Consider the following 16,803-nt stretch of genomic DNA (forward strand, 5'->3'; position numbering starts at 1 on the left):
CTGTTTGTGGTGTGTCGTGGGGGGGATAAGTCTATGGCTGAACGTGCTCCTCATCCTGGCTAGCTCCTCCTAGAGGGGTGGGATTTTTTTTTTTATAGCATCCAGCTTTTTCCTTGTCCTCCTCTCGGCCACCACCTCTAGTTTGACCAGTTCAACTCCCACTACAAGAGTCATAAGAGCCGGGCGCCCAAGTGGCGAACCATGTTACGCGCTGTGTCGCGAAGCGGCCGACCCGGGTTCGTTTCCCGGACCCGGTGTCCTTTGCCGAATGTCTTCCCCCCGCTCTGTCTCCCGTTCTTCCTCTCTCTCTCTCTCTCTCTCTCTCTCTCTCTCTCTCTGCCCGATAGTAAAAACAATAAAGAAATCTACCAAAAACTTTTTTTTTAAAGAGTCATAAGAGCACATTTTCATCAGATGAGTGACTTCAGTGATTGATTTTGAGTACAGCCAGTGTAAAGCACAATAATGTGAATGTAACAAACACCACAACCTCCAGCTTGCAGACCAACAGGCTGCTATCCAATCTCAACCCACCAGGGAGTGCCATTCCCACATCATAGAAATATTATCCACAGGGGAAGAACGCCCTGTACAGGTAGACAGTGGTTTAATATAGAAATACAAGGATAGAATAGCCTCTGGTAAAAAGAAAAGTCCAGTTCACACTGGAATCTAATCTTGGCCACATAAAAAAAAATGCTGTCAAACAAACAACACATCATTTTTTATAATCAGTATTTTATTGACATTTTTCAGCACAACCTGGACATAGCAATTCTCTCCAGTGAATCAAACACACAAATAACAAACAAACACATAAATAAATGAAATAAAAAAGACAAGACAATACAAAAACAGTCGGCAACACAACCAAACAAACAAGGCAAGCAAATAAAGATACACATTAACAATAGCAGTACATAAGCTCACCTGGACAAGATATTTACTGCGCTCATCACTATATTTATGCACCACATATCATACACAATTGCATTTGTGGATTTATTGGAGATGGATAAAGTATTATCTTCTAAAGGACTAAAGGAATCTTCTAAACGATTCTAAAGGAAAGATCGTCTCCGAGATCAGAGATCATGAAACACTTATCAACACACTAATATTTTCTTGCTTAGATTACTATAAGGTTCTCTTCTCCTGTGTCTCAGCCAAATCCTGCCTACAACTCGTACCGAACGCTGCAGCCAGGCTGCTCACTGGAGCCAGCTGTAGATCCCACCACATCACACCCGTTCTCGCATCACTGGCTCCCCTAAGGTACGGGCTTGACTCTGCAAATCCAAACAGCGCTTTTTGCTGTTAGGGCCCCGTCCCTCTGGAACTCCCTCCCCCTCTCTGTTGGGATCAGCAGAATCTGCGTTAAAACAGCTTTAACCCTTTGTCGCGTGGCAGTGGAAGGGTTAACCTTCTGTATTGTCACAGTGGAGGGGTTAACCCTTTGTTAGTGTGGTAGTGAAAGGGTTAAAAATAACTTCTCAAAACGCATCTCTCCCAACTTGCCTTCCAACGAGCAGCGCTGGGGGATGAATGGCGAGGAGACACAGCAGAACGGCGGCTGATCCTCTCTGAGGGAAGATGCGGGTATATCATGTTTATTACACATGCACACATCTGCTGGGGTCTGTCAGTATATCATGTTTATTACACATGCACACATCTGCTGGGGTCTGTCAGTATATCATGTTTATTACACATGCACACATCTGCTGGGGTCTGTCAGTATATCATGTTTATTACACATGCACACATCTGCTGGGGTCTGTCAGTATATCATGTTTATTACACATGCACACATCTGCTGGGGTCTGTCAGGATATCATGTTTATTACACATGCACACATCTGCTGGGGTCTGTCAGTATATCATGTTTATTACACATGCACACATCTGCTGGGGTCTGTCAGTATATCATGTTTATTACACATGCACACATCTGCTGGGGTCTGTCAGTATATCATGTTTATTACACATGCACACATCTGCTGGGGTCTGTCAGTATATCATGTTTATTACACATGCACACATCTGCTGGGGTCTGTCAGTATATCATGTTTATTACACATGCACACATCTGCTGGGGTCTGTCAGTATATCATGTTTATTACACATGCACACATCTGCTGGGGTCTGTCAGTATATCATGTTTATTACACATGCACACATCTGCTGGGGTCTGTCAGTATATCATGTTTATTACACATGCACACATCTGCTGGGGTCTGTCAGTATATCATGTTTATTACACATGCACACATCTGCTGGGGTCTGTCAGTATTTTGGGCATACTTTTAAACCTTAAGGCTTAAGCTGCAAGCGCCCACATGTGGGCCCTCTTGAGGACGATTTGCCCACCGGCGACCACTAGTGGCTCGGGTGTGCATGTTGCCTGTCGATAGCCCTTTCAGGTGACAAAATCCGTTCAGCGGTTCTCGAGTTACATGCCGATATTTAATTTGAGGCTTGCGCAAAGTACACGGTATTGCGCAAATACCACTCCAGACTCTTGGGGCTCTAGTTCCGTCAATCATTTGGCGATCTCGAAAATGATTGGACAGGGTTGTAGCCAATGAGTGTGGCTTTGGGTATGTACAAATCAGGGATCTAGGTGAAAAGTCATGAGCGAAAACAGGAAGAGAAAAAAAGCAGAATGAATTAAAGTCTATGAGAAAACGGCATTTTCTTTTGTACAGTTTACCAAAATCACTCCTAATAATTTCTGACCGGATCTTTATGAAATTTGGACATGTACTACATAAGGCTTCAGGCTATGGATCTCTGGAGTTGTTTAAGCCTCCAGCCATTCTGGGGGAAATACTACTTCTGGTATACTAACTACTACAGAAAAAGGTTTTTCTACAATTCAAGTTCAGACCTATCTTACTCTATTTCATTAGCACTAAAGGTGAGTTTTCCTTATTTGATCAGAAACTTCAAAATGTCTTCTTTCAAAAGAGACCAGGCTCATGCATGTGGTATAAGTATAAAGTATAGTATTTTGGTTTGCAAAATAAGTATGCAGTCCTCAAAAACTAAAACTAAAATGGCCAATTTTGGGAGCGCCTGTTATTAAGAATAAAAGTAATTTTATTGAATGGGTAATGTCGTTCATCTGAACTTACTTTTTCAACTTTATTGAAACAAAAAACTGTGATTTTATATTTAGCCAAAAAAGAAACATCACACACAGGTCTGTGAACATGACCATTAGCAAGTCACGTCGTAGTCCAGCCCCTGTATGCTTGCCTACTAGCCTGACTGTCTTTATTGTGATTATGTGGTTATGCGATTTATGATTATGTATATGTGTGCCTGCCTATACGGTGTTTATACATGTATATAGCTTTGATTTGTCCCTGTACACTGTTTTTATAGATGCACGAATGCCTAGAGAGTAAATGTACAGAATATGTTTTAAACTGTTTTTATATTAGCTTTAATGTCCTTCTATTTTTCTGTTTCTTTTCTGGCTTAAACATCTAGCCCAGGGACTACAACTGAAAACTAGCAACCCTGCTAATGTTGGCATATTTACATTATTTTTAATTTGTATTAATTTATAAATGTATAAACTGTTGATTGATATGCACTGTCCCTGATCAAATAAACGGAGTAAACTAAACTAAACTAAACTATTATTTACAGAAATGGAGGGTGCTGGTGTTATCCCGGCCTCCCCAGACTGACACTTTCTCCTACGCCACGCCACAGTTGCCCAGAGGTGGTCTTGGTGCTGCTGGCTGAGGGTCCAGAGGCAGTGGCTGATGCGACTGTTGCACTCTTTCCCTTGGCTGACTGTTGCACTCTTTCCCTTGGCTGGCGGTGGTGAAGCTCTCTGGAAGCCTGGAGATGCATGACATTAACGTTGGATCATAAGCCGCAGCGACCTCATCTATGGTCATCGCCTTCCCCGAGGCTATAGTTCAAGTTCAAGTTCAAGTTCTTTAATAGTTGTCATACAGAAGTACAGAATACTTTCATACAAAATGCTTCTTACTGTTACGCTCCAGAGACTGTGCTAGACAAGATAGTATCAAATAACATAATATAGCATGTAATTTAGAAGAAGAAAAATGAGGTCACAGTGTTCGGTATAGACATATGTACAATGTTCTGAGTTACCATATAATATACAATACTATGCAGTGTACTAATGTACAGTACTATCTAGTGCAAAGCAGAAATGGGATGAGGTACAATTTTAGGTACAATTTACAGTAAGGTGTACGAGTTGTAGTGCAATCCTTCATCAATAAATATAAAGTGTGGGGAGTGGGTGCTACAGTGTGTTTGTTTAAAGTGGGTGTGTGCTATAAAGTGTGTGGAGTGGGTGCTACAGTGTGTTTGTTTAAAGTGAGTGTGTGCGTGTGGATGTGTGTGCTATGTGCGTTTGGTGGTTGTTGTTGTGTAGTGTTCATTCATTGTTCGTTTAGCAGCCTGATGGCCTGGGGATAGAAGTTTATAGCCTACTACTGTGTTGTAAGCTTCTGATCAGGGCGCACATCGTCTCAGGGCAAAAGACCGAGGCGAGGAGGTGATTGGCCCTGACGCGCCAAATGGAACGTATGTTTCGGGGGGCCTCCATCTCTATTTCTTCTTTCCAGGGTAGTGACAGTTCTTTTTCCTCTGAGAACGGGGCTACTGTCCTGGAGAACTCCAAAGACTCATAGCCTCCCTCCACAGATTGATTCATTGATTGAAAACTTTATTAACAGATTGCAGAATGGGTACAATACAGTACAGCTCAATACACACAATTGTTAAGGGGATGCAGACCAGAGAAAGACTTTCGTCTTGTTTACATCAGGGTCCCCCATTTTCAATTCATAACATTTATGACATACAGATATACAGTACTGTTACATCCAGACATTTTTGACATACAAGATATACAAATATACAGTACTGTTTATTTACAGACAGTTTCTAGAAGAGAATATATACATTTGAGGGGGGGATGACTGTACATTGGGGGGGTTGGGAGGGGGGTTTGGACATTTACCGGGGCCAGTTTCGAATTGCGGCCTCCCGTAGGTGCTTTTTTAGAGCGGTTTTGAAGGTGGGTAGGGATTCACATTATTTTACTGCTGCTCATGCTTTTTGACGGTGCAATGAGCGCGTGCCGTGGTCATGAGCCAAAACCCACTTCTTCCCCAGGACGCTGCTGGAACCAGCCACTGCAGGGCGAGAAGAACTCACTGTGGCTGCTGGCCGGCTCACACTCATATCCCTTCGCCAAGCCTCCTCTGGATACCTGCGAGCTCTCTGTGAGAGCTGGTGTGTAGCCCTGAAAAAGACTGTTTGCTGGTGGAACTTGGTCTTGGTTATGGTCAGTCGGATTTTTCTTCTTGTCTTCGAAACACGATCACATTTGTTGCTGCAGATGTGTATGAGCTGTCCTACTACAAAAACCTAGGGGTCCGCGAAGACGACTTCAAACTAGTAATGGTAACAACCGATGAGGTACTCAAAAGATTTAGCGCCCTCCAACCTAACAAGGCCACTGGCCATGACAACATCCCCTCCAAATTCCTCAGAGACTCAGCAGCCGCCATCACCCCAGTCATCACACACATAATAAACCTCTCCATAAAACAGGGACACGTCTCCAAGGACTTAAAAATTGCGAGAGTGACCCCTCTGCACAAAAAGGGCAGCAAATTAGACCCAGGCAACTACCGCCCTGTTTCTATTCTTACCTCCATCTCGAAAGTCATGGAGAAAATAGTCTACGAACAGGTCGAAAAGTACCTAGTGGAAAAAAATCTAATCTACGAATTCCAATCTGGCTTCAGAACGTCCCACTCCACTGACACATGCCTTCTCTATTTGAACGACCACATCAAACAAGAGGTGGACGCGGGCAAATACTGCGGCATGGTCATGCTGGACCTACAAAAGGCCTTCGACACTGTCAACCACTCCATTCTGATTGACAAGCTAAAAGCAATTCGTTTTGATAGTGTATCAGTGAGCTGGATGCAATCCTACCTGGAGGGGAGAGAACAGATGGTGGAGGTAAACGGTACTCTATCCCCCCCCTCACAGTGAGCTGTGGTGTTCCACAAGGAAGCATACTAGGACCGCTACTGTTCCTAATTTATGCAAATGACATGTCGTCAGCCTGTGACTGCAACTTGTTCCTGTTTGCGGACGACTCAGCCCTGCTGGTCTCTGACAAGAACAAGTTGCAGGTTGAAAAAACGCTCAGCTCGGAACTAGGCAAAATCTGCATATGGCTCGCTGATAACAAACTATCATTACACATGGGCAAAACAGAGTCCATTCTCTTTGGTTCAAATAACAAACTCAGCAAGACCGACGGCTTCTCAGTTACAGTGGGTGACAATATTGTCAAAAGGAAAGATGAAATTACCTACCTGGGTTCCATCCTAGAGGCAAATCTTTCCTGTGACAAAATGGCATCCAATGTAATAAAAAAAAGTCAACTAACGAACTATATTCTTGTACCGGATCTCCTCTCTGGTAAACAAGAATACCCTGAAGACTCTGGCAGGAGCACTCATTCAAGGGTACTACGACTATGCTTGCACCTCATGGTACCAAAGCACCTCAAAGGCGCTAAAAACAAGATTACAAACATCACAAAACAAACTGGTCAAACTACTACTTGACCTTACCCCTAGAACCCACCTCACCCCTGCCCACTTTGACAACCTAGGATGGCTTAGAGTAGACGACAGAGTACAGCAACTTGCAATGGGCCTGGTCTACAAGATACACTATACGACTAAGGTACCCATGTACATGTCAAAATACTTCCCAAAGGTCAGTGAATACCACGACCACAACACCAGAGGAAGCTCAACAAATCATGTCAAACCCAGATTCGGCTCAAACAAGGGACTAAACACGTTTCGCAATTATGCCACATCAATGTGGAACGCCCTACCCAAAGCTGTAAAGGAATGTGAATCCCTACCCACATTCAAAACCACTCTTAAAGAGCACCTACGGGAGGCTGCAATTCGAAACTGGCCACCGTAAAGGTCCAAACCCCCCACCCGCTCCTAATAGACAATCCCCTCCCCACGCATGTATATATTCTCTCCCAGCCGTATGTATATTTCTCTCCCACCCACCCACCCCCTCCAAATGTACAGTCTCCTCCCCACCGTATGTATATTTCTCTCCCACCCACCCACCCCCTCCTAATGTACAGTCCCCTCCCCATCATATGTATATACTCTGTCAGGATCTATGGGTAACAGTACTGTATATATGAATACCATTTGTCACAAATGTATCAGTACTAAATACCTGTATGTCCCTATGCCATAAATGTCATGTATGTTGTGTATGTCATAAATGTCAATATGAATTGAAAATGGGGGACCCTGATGTAAACAAGACAAACGTCTTTCTCTGGTCTGCATCCCCTTAACAATTGTGTGTATTGAGCCGTACTGTATTGTACCCATTCTGCAATCTGTTAAATAAAGTTTTCATTCATTCATCCTTTCGCTTGAAAGAGCCAGGCAGCTTGAAGCCTTTTTACAACGCATCTGCGTTTCCGGGTTCCCGTTTTGCGCTCTTATTGGCCAGGTCATGTGACATGAGAGCCAATCGTGGGACGGCAAGTTTCTACACTGGTTAAGCTTAGGCACTCTTCGAAATTGGTTAAGGTTAGAGTTTGTCTTAGAGCGTGACGGCAAGTTCTTTCGCCGGTTAAGCTTAGGCACTCTTTCGAAGTTGGTTACGGTTAGAGTTTGTCTTAGAGCATGGCGATAGAACGGCAGGTAGTTTGCAGGCTGTTTCGACGCGGAAATGGGCAAACACGCTATTAGGCGCACATGTCACATGACCTGGCCAATCAGAGCGCCGGAAACGCGGATGCGTTGTAAAAAGGCTACACGCAGCCAGGCACGCTGAGCACGGCCACTTCACCTGATTATATACTAGGGAGGGAGGTTGGTGTGGCTGCGTGAATGACGAGGAAACGTTATTTCAAAGAGCACCCACAGGCTTGAGCAAAGTCCAATATAACATAATGACATATTGAAAAAAATCTATTATTGTCCCCCCCCCCCCATATTCTCTTGTCTTTTATTAATAAGTAAAAAATTAAATAATTAAATTTCACGTTGCCCATCAGTCTGGTATAGTATAGTTTCCTTACATAGAAAAGATAGTCTGTGTACTTTTCTGATAACTACATCACTGCGTAATTCATAAATGTTCAGACACGCTTACTTTTTATTTTTTGTGATACTCTTGTCATATTGATATACTTGTCATTGTGATACTCTTGTCATATTGATATACTTGTCATTGTGATACTCTTGTCATATTGATATACTTGTCATTGTGATACTCTTGTCATATTGATATACTTGTCATTGTGATACTCTTGTCATATTGATACTTGTCATTGTGATACTCTTGTCATATTGATATACTTGTCATTGTGATACTCTTGTCATATTGATATACTTGTCATATTGATATACTTGTCATTGTGATACTCTTGTCATATTGATACTTGTCATTGTGATACTCTTGTCATATTGATATACTTGTCATTGTGATACTCTTGTCATATTGGTATACTTGTCATATTGATATACTTGTCATTGTGATACTCTTGTCATATTGATAATATACTTGTCATATTGATATACTTGTCATCGTGATACTCTTGTCATATTGATATACTTGTCATCGTGATACTCTTGTCATATTGATATACTTGTCATAGTGATACTCTTGTCATATGGATATACTCTTCGTTGCCGCATTTTGAAGTGGATCAGGAGGTAGAGCGGTTGTCTGGTTCCTGGTTCGATTCTCGCTCCTCCCGGGCAGCGTGTTGAAGTGCCCTTGAGCAAGACACTAACTCATGCTCCCGATGAGCCGGCTGGCACCTTGCATGGTCGCCTCCGCTGTCGGTGTGTGAATGTGTGAGTGAATGGGTGAATATGAGGGACACACATTCACTTGGATAAAAGCGCTATATAAAATGCACCATTTACCATTTGGTCGGCTGGTAATTAACAATAAAGGAAAATACAGTTAATTTCTGCCATAGTAGACCGTAAAAAAATGCACGGTGCTCGTCATATTATGACGTAACCGCGTGAGAAGTTTGTGGCTGTAGGAGCACGTCTGGGAGAGACCACCAATGTACAGTTTCTTCCCCTTCAAATGTATATACTCTCTTTTTAGACTCTTTTTGTATCATAAACAGTGCTGTATATTTGTAGATCTGGTATGTCATAAATGTATAGATGTAGCAGTACTGTCTATCTGTATGTCATGTATGTCATATATGTTATGATGAATTGAAAATGGGGGACCCTGATGTAAACAAGACGAAAGTCTTTCTCTGGTCTGCATCCCCTTAACAATTGTGTGTATTGAGCCGTACTGTAGTGTACCCATTCTGCAATCTGTTAATAACATTTTCAATCAATGTGATATACTTGTCATTGTGATACTCGTCATTATTGATTGATTGATTGATTGAAAATGTTATTTAACAGATTGCAGAATGGGTACAATACAGTACGGCTCAATACACACAATTGTTAAGGGGAGGCAGACCAGAGAAAGACTTTCGTCTTGTTTACATCAGGGTCCCCCATTTTCAATTCATCATAACATATATGACATACATGACATACAGATACTTTTTTTTATTACATTGGATACCATTTTGTCACATATACTCTTGTCATATTGATACTCTTGTCATATTGATATACTTGTCATATTGATACTCTTGTCATATTGATATACTTGTCATTGTGATACTCTTGTCATATTGATATACTTGTCATATTGATACACTTGTCATATTGATATACTTGTCATATTGATATACGTGTCATTGTCATATACTTGTCATTGTGATACTCTTGTCATATTGATTATCTTGTGCCAAGAGTATCAGTAGACCACTGTGTGCAGGAGGAGTGTGGCCTGCTGGCGTGTATATTTTCCCCAACGGAGTTTCACTTCCGCGTTCGGTTTGCGCGATCTGATTGGCCACTGACGTTTTTTTCAGCACCAATCGCGTTACTCCTAACAATCGCGCCAGCAGGCTGTTACCTAACCTTAACCAACTAACCCTAACCTTAAATCTGCGCCAATCGTGTGACGCCCATTTCTATCACCGGTTAAGCACTCTTTCGAAGTTGGTTAAGGTTAGAATTTGTCTTAGAGCAGGGCGATAGAACACCAGCCCTGATTCCAAACTCTAACCAACTTCGAAAGAGTCGCCTAAGCTTAACCAGTGATAAACGAGGCGGAAATGGGCGCAGAAACAGGAGTCACTCGATTGGGCGTACATGTCACATGACCAGAAACGTCAGTGGCCAATCAGATCGCACCAGAAACGTCAGTAACGTTGGTAAAAAACTAGACGCCACCAGGGCCGAGCAGCGCGCATGCGCACAGGGGGCTTCACCGCGGCCCCTCCCCTCAGGCAGGTCTTTCCGTCACCAGGGCCGATCAGCGAGCAGAGACCGAGACGTTCACTTCCCTGCTTTTCAACCCGTTTTTATCTGCATTCATTTCGGTAACGTACCTTTTTTAATTCAGAGATAGTTTCGTCGCGGGTTTAGCCGCCATTGTGAAAAATAAAACAACGTCATTTCAAGAGCGCGTCGACGTATAAAGGCAGGTTTTTCACGCGAAAGCAAGGGGACTGCCTGGTTACAGCTAGCGTCAACTAGCTAGCGCCGCGGCTAAGGTGCTAGATCGGACAGCCCGGACGAAACTGTTTAATGTCACATTATTATTATTTGTTTAATCTTTAGCTAGTGGGAGTGGTTAAGGATCGGCATATGTTTATAAACACATTTGCGGCTTTGCAGCTTGGCAAAAAAAATAAACCGACGACCCTCACGATAAAACGCCGGTGACCCCATCCGATCTAGCATCGAGCACTTGGCTAATGCAGGCTCGGCGGACCAACGTTAAACTGACACAGACCTCATGGACCTGACATCCACAACGCGACGCTTTCCCCGGTTAACGACGTTAATCCCCGTAATGTTTGTGTCCCAGAGAGCAGAGTTCTACACGAGACGGTGGTTTGACGTTAGCTGCCCGCATGGTGGGCCCCGCTGCTTAACCCCTTCACTGCTTCTGTGGAGCAGACACATTAGGCGTGTTCGAGATGGATTTCGGTTCGCCTCGAAAGTAGACGAGAGTAGCCGAGTGAAGCCGGGGGAGGAGTTAAAAAGGCGGACACTTCCGATTTCACGAGAGCCTCTCGCCTAGTATCGCATGGCAGATACGCTTTCACGTCACAACACTCCAGCTCATTATAATGCGATGGCCGTGTGCAAAATTAGATCAGATTCAAATGTACAGCACACCATATACTGCTATAGTGGAATATACTATTCATATACCATAATAATGTATACCATCTTGTTGCGCGCTCCTGGCCCCACGCACACACAACACACTGCTGAATAATTCTGTTTTGCATCAATATATATATATATGTATACTGTGTATATTGAGGCAAAACAGAATTATATATACAGTATTGATGCAAAACAGACGACGCATGTGTGTGTCTGACAGCTTGAAGTTTATCATGATGATATGATGATAACACATAACGTTATTTGAGCTCTTGGTACCCAAACTCCTGTATCCAATAATAATAATAATACATATATCTGATAGACTGGTATGCGGGACGCGTGTAGCTGTTTCGCAACAGTAAGTGACTTCCGGGGTAGGCCTGATTGGCCCCGACAGGCACGTGACGCGCAACTTTCTCTGCCGCGCGGCACGCTCCGCGGAGCCCTTACGGAATTACGTAACCGTCCAAATACGCCATGACTCTCATTCGGCGCTATAGCTCACCTCGCAGAGCAGCGGTCCTGCGATCCTGCGGTCCGTTGTTGGTGAGTTCGAATCCCATCAAATCTTTTTTTTTTAACGTGATTTTTTTTTTAACGTGTATTCTTTCGCCGGTTAAGGTTAGGCATGGTTAAGGTTAAGGTTAAGGTTAGGCATTGTTTCGGAGTTGGTTAAGGTTAGAACGGTTAAGTTTAGGCGCTGTTAAGGAGCTGGTTAAGGTTAGAGTTTGTGTTAGAGAATGGCAATATTCTTTCTATGGTTAAGGTTAGGCATGGTTAAGGTTAAGGTTAGGCATTGTTTCGGAGTTGGTTAAGGTTAGAACGGTTAAGTTTAGGCGCTGTTAAGGAGCTGGTTAAGGTTAGAGTTTGTGTTAGAGAATGGCAATAGACAGCCTATTTCCGCGCGACAGCTCTCAGCAGCCTCGTTGCGCGTCCTGAGTTTGCCGCGTCACGTGCCTGTCGGGGCCAATCAGGCCTACCCGGAAGTCACTTACTGTTGCGGAACCGGTACACGCATGCGGGACCCGTACTGTAATAAAGTTTTCAATCAATCAATCAATCAAACGTCTCATAACTCCCTGGCTGTCATGTGGCCTTTTTTTTTGCTTTTCTGAGCCAATAGGCGCTTTGCGCGACCATAGCAAGTCGTCTGCTTGCGTGGAGCAGCCGGGTGAGAGGTACTGTGGCGCCTCGCTCTGAAGGCTGTGCATGGCTCGGTCCCGCGCCTTGTCTCGTCAGATTTTTATGCGTGTTCGAGTTTGGCTAGGCGGACGCAGATCTGCGCAGGTTTTTACTACAGCCTCGCCAAGCGCGTTGCATGACGGTTAGAATGTTGTCCGACTTGCTCTGAAAATCTGACGAGACGAGGCGCGGATATCTCGCGGGAGCGAGCCACGCACAGCCTTCAGAGCGAGGCTCCACAGTACCTCTCACCCGACTGCTCCACGCAAATGCATGATGGGAAACAACTTGCTATCTCTGCGCAAAGCGCCTATTGGCTCAGAAAAGTTGTCACCTGGTTGTCACCATAGATATCTATATATCTATGGTTGTCACCACCAGCCATGCCCACAAGAGGAAGTTATGAGACGTTTGATTGATTGAAAACTTTATTAACCGATTGCAGAATGGGTACAATAATACAGTACGGGTCCCGTCTATCAGATATATTTATTATTATTATTGGATAAAGGAGTTTGGGTACCAAGAGCTTCCTCAAATAAAGTTATCATATCATCATGATAAACTTCAAGCTGTTTTTATCAGAGTAATGAATGCTGTCTGAGTTTATATCAAAATAACATATCAACAAATGGTGATTGCTTCTTCAAGTCGATTCTACAGACGGACTGTTTCTATCATCGGAATTAAATAATTATAATGATAATAAATACGACAATTACGTTTTGCATTTATAGTCATGACTCAATGAGCAATCTGAGCATTACCGCTCTATGTACAGTAGTCCTCTAAGCAATCTGGCTCTCAGTGACTTAACCCAATCGCTAGATAGATTAAAGAATTCCATATAAATCTATAGTTCATTAACGATGCAGCAGCTGATCTGATACTTTATCCCGCACACACACGCGTCATCTGTTTTGCCTCAATACTGTATATATAATTCTGTTTTGTCTCAATATACAGTATATATATATTCATGCAAAACAGAATTATGTGTGTGTGCGTGCGCGCTGCGGTGGCCAGGAGCGCGCAACAAGATGGTATACATTATGGATTATGAATAGTATATTCCACTATAGCAGTATGGTGTGCTGTACATTTGAATCTAATCTAATTTTGCACGCAGCCATCACATTATAATGAGCTCGACAGGTGTGTGTGTGGTGACGTGAACGCGTATCTGCCATGACGTGATACTAGACGAGAGGCTGTCGTCAAATCTGAAGTGTCCGACGTTCTGACTCCTCCCCCGGCTGCACTCGTCTACTCTCGTCTATTTTCGAGGCGAGCCGAAATCAATCTCAAACACGCCTTTTATCATCATGAACATGGTAGTCTCGCGAGATGTCATCATACTTTATCATCATGAACATGGGAGTATCACGAGACGTCATCATACATTATAACGTTGACATGCACATGGGAGTCTCGTGAGACGTCGTCATACATTATAACGTTGACATGCACATGGGAGTATCACGAGACGTCATCATACATTATAACGTTGACATGCACATGGGAGTATCACGAGACGTCATCATACATTATAACGTTGACATGCACATGGGAGTATCGTGAGACGTCATCATACATTATAACGTTGACATGCACATGGGAGTCTCGCGAGACATCATCATACTTTATCATCATGAACATGGGAGTCTCACGAGACGTCATCATACATTATAACGTTGACATGCACATGGGAGTCATGAGACGTCATCATACATTATAACGTTGACATGCACATGGGAGTCTCGTGAGACGTCATCATACTTTATAACGTTGACATGCACATGGGAGTCTCGTGAGACGTCATCATACTTTATAACGTTGACATGCACATGGGAGTCTCGTGAGACGTCATCATACTTTATAACGTTGACATGCACATGGGAGTATCGTGAGACGTCATCATACTTTATAACGTTGACATGCACATGGGAGTATCGTGAGACGTCATCATACATTATAACGTTGACATGCACATGGGAGTATCGTGAGACGTCATTGTAACTGAGGGGTTACAAAACCCTGACTGTATTAAAGATTGTGATATATTAAACCACTGCTAGTTATGTACTTTAATTACTGGCCAAACAGTACATCAAATATTGATGGTGAACACTCACAAGAACACGGCATTGACACAGAAATTCTATTGGAGGGTTATTTATTATTATTAGGCAACGTTAGGTTACAGATTGAGAATTAGGGTTGCGCCTGTATGGCGAAGAATATACGTAAAGTCAGTCAAGAGCATAAGTCAGAATAGTAGGAATACTATGATGGGTCTAAGCTGACGCCACCTGTGGTATAGTAGCAATTATATAGGGCAACACCGGTACCAACTGGAGACAATGGGTAGAGGAATGTTCGGGTACTCCGTCTGAGTCAACGAGGAATAAAGAGGCTCCAGGTACAGGAGTCGGTTCTTGTACTCCCTTGATCAGCAGACAAAAGCAATAGTTGTAATCCAAGATGCTCGACAGCATTGACGACAGCTAGCCAGCCCCTTCCAAGAGGCAGGCCCGAGTGGTAATCCTCACGAGGTTAAATCCCAAACGACAGTGGAATCAACGGTGCTCTTCTCCGGTGGTCACGGTCCCAAAGCAATATAATCCAACCAGGAATGGTTCTGCAATCGCCGGTGCCGATTCTCCTGTGTACATGTCCAACGGTTCTCGCCTAGGACTCCTCGGGTGTGGGCACGTATTTAGGCCACACAGCCTGGATAAGTGCACTAGCTAAAGACACGACGAACCGATGGGTAATGCTACACACGGAAGAACTGTGGCCGCACGATATACAATAAAGGATCGACTATTACTTCACATTAGATTAAGTCGAACTCAACGTTACTGCATTAAACTCTGACACTTTAACATTCTATTCGCACGTGGTTCTCAATGCTCTATTTAGATGCAAGGTTGCTCACTTCACTGCACGTTGACTCGTGGTGAAGGTAGGTAAGGTTTGAACTAGTTACTGCTGTTTACACCTGCGCCGTATTTATACTTAAGTGAATATCTAGTCCCAACCTCAGTTCTTGTCTCGTATTACTACGCAGACTCTGGGCATGTTCTGACATGCCCGGAGTTGTCTTTGAACTTGCCGTTGGGGGCTTGGTCGTTGGCGCCTGGGGCCGCTGTCCAATAGGAGAGCGAATATTACTCTGGTCTGTACGCAGGTAAAGGGATATTCCGTGTATATATATAAATAATATACAAAGTATATCAAACGATACATATATATATTCAGTTTAATCTGGCCCTTCACAACAGTCATCATACATTATAACGTTGACATGCACATGGGAGTATCACGAGACGTCATACATTATAACGTTGACATGCACATGGGAGTATCGCGAGACGTCATACATTATAACATTGACATGCACATGGGAGTATCGGGAGACGTCATCATACATTATAACGTTGACATGCTGGGATTCCTAGAAATCACTCAACCTGCATCATGAAAGAGAGGTTAAATAACCTGATGGAATCTGCTGCCTTGTGTCCGATTGGTGCTGCTGTTGACTTTGCGACTTAACTAACACACCCAAACGAATTATGCCTCGTATTAGGTTCCATAGCCTTGACGTCATGTAGTACAGGTCAGGGTTTCCGTTAGAAAAAATTGTTGCCAGTCTCAGTGTCCGGTAGATTCCAATCTACCGGTCAAATGAGAGAAATTCCGGTCAGAGTTTATTGAGCTTAAAAACAATTGATAGGCAAAATAATGACAACAAAACAAAAGAATGACATCATCAAGGCATGTAGATTTATAATATTTTTACTTAAAACTAGGCTACTTTTGCGTATAAAGTCATTATATTCCAAATAAAATAAGTCCCGAGACTCGTGCTGCTGCCGACTTTAAATCAAATAGGTGTCTGTGGGCAGTCGCCCGACATTAATAAACAACAGTCTGTTATAATCACATTTTTATGAGCTAACGAATTCCGTTATATTGGACATTTGTATTAATTATATCAAGCGAAGAACTGAGAAATTTGGCAGAGAGAGACGGCAACATTATCGTGGGTTTGCGTGACGACTCTCCACCTCGCAACGACTTATTTGCAAAGAGTATGGCGCTGCAGAGCAGCTGATTCAGCTGTTATTGGCTCTTTTCTGGGGACCGCACAGCAGCGCCCCCCACCCAACATTGAATTGAAAATGGCTGAATTGGAGTACTGCTGGAATACTGCATTGTGCTGCTGCTGCTCCGGCTCTGCAGCTTCACAAAAGGT

At 43.3% G+C, this 16,803-nt stretch overlaps 1 protein-coding gene across 2 annotated transcripts in view; it reads left to right on the forward strand.

Moving 5' to 3' along the window:
• Positions 1 to 10,462: 10,462 nt before the first annotated feature.
• The window catches only part of LOC311236712 (eIF5-mimic protein 2-A), a 39,235-nt gene continuing 32,894 nt past the window's right edge, over positions 10,463 to 16,803 (forward strand). For both annotated transcript variants that reach the window (XM_084324449.1, XM_084324448.1), the window contains exon 1: positions 10,463 to 10,555. The gene's annotated coding sequence lies outside the window, so the exon portion shown is untranslated. The remainder of the gene's footprint in view (positions 10,556 to 16,803) is intronic.

This window comes from Notolepis coatsorum (assembly GCF_963971535.1).
Source record: "Notolepis coatsorum genome assembly, chromosome: 1".
NCBI classification, from domain to species: domain Eukaryota; kingdom Metazoa; phylum Chordata; class Actinopteri; order Aulopiformes; family Paralepididae; genus Notolepis; species Notolepis coatsorum.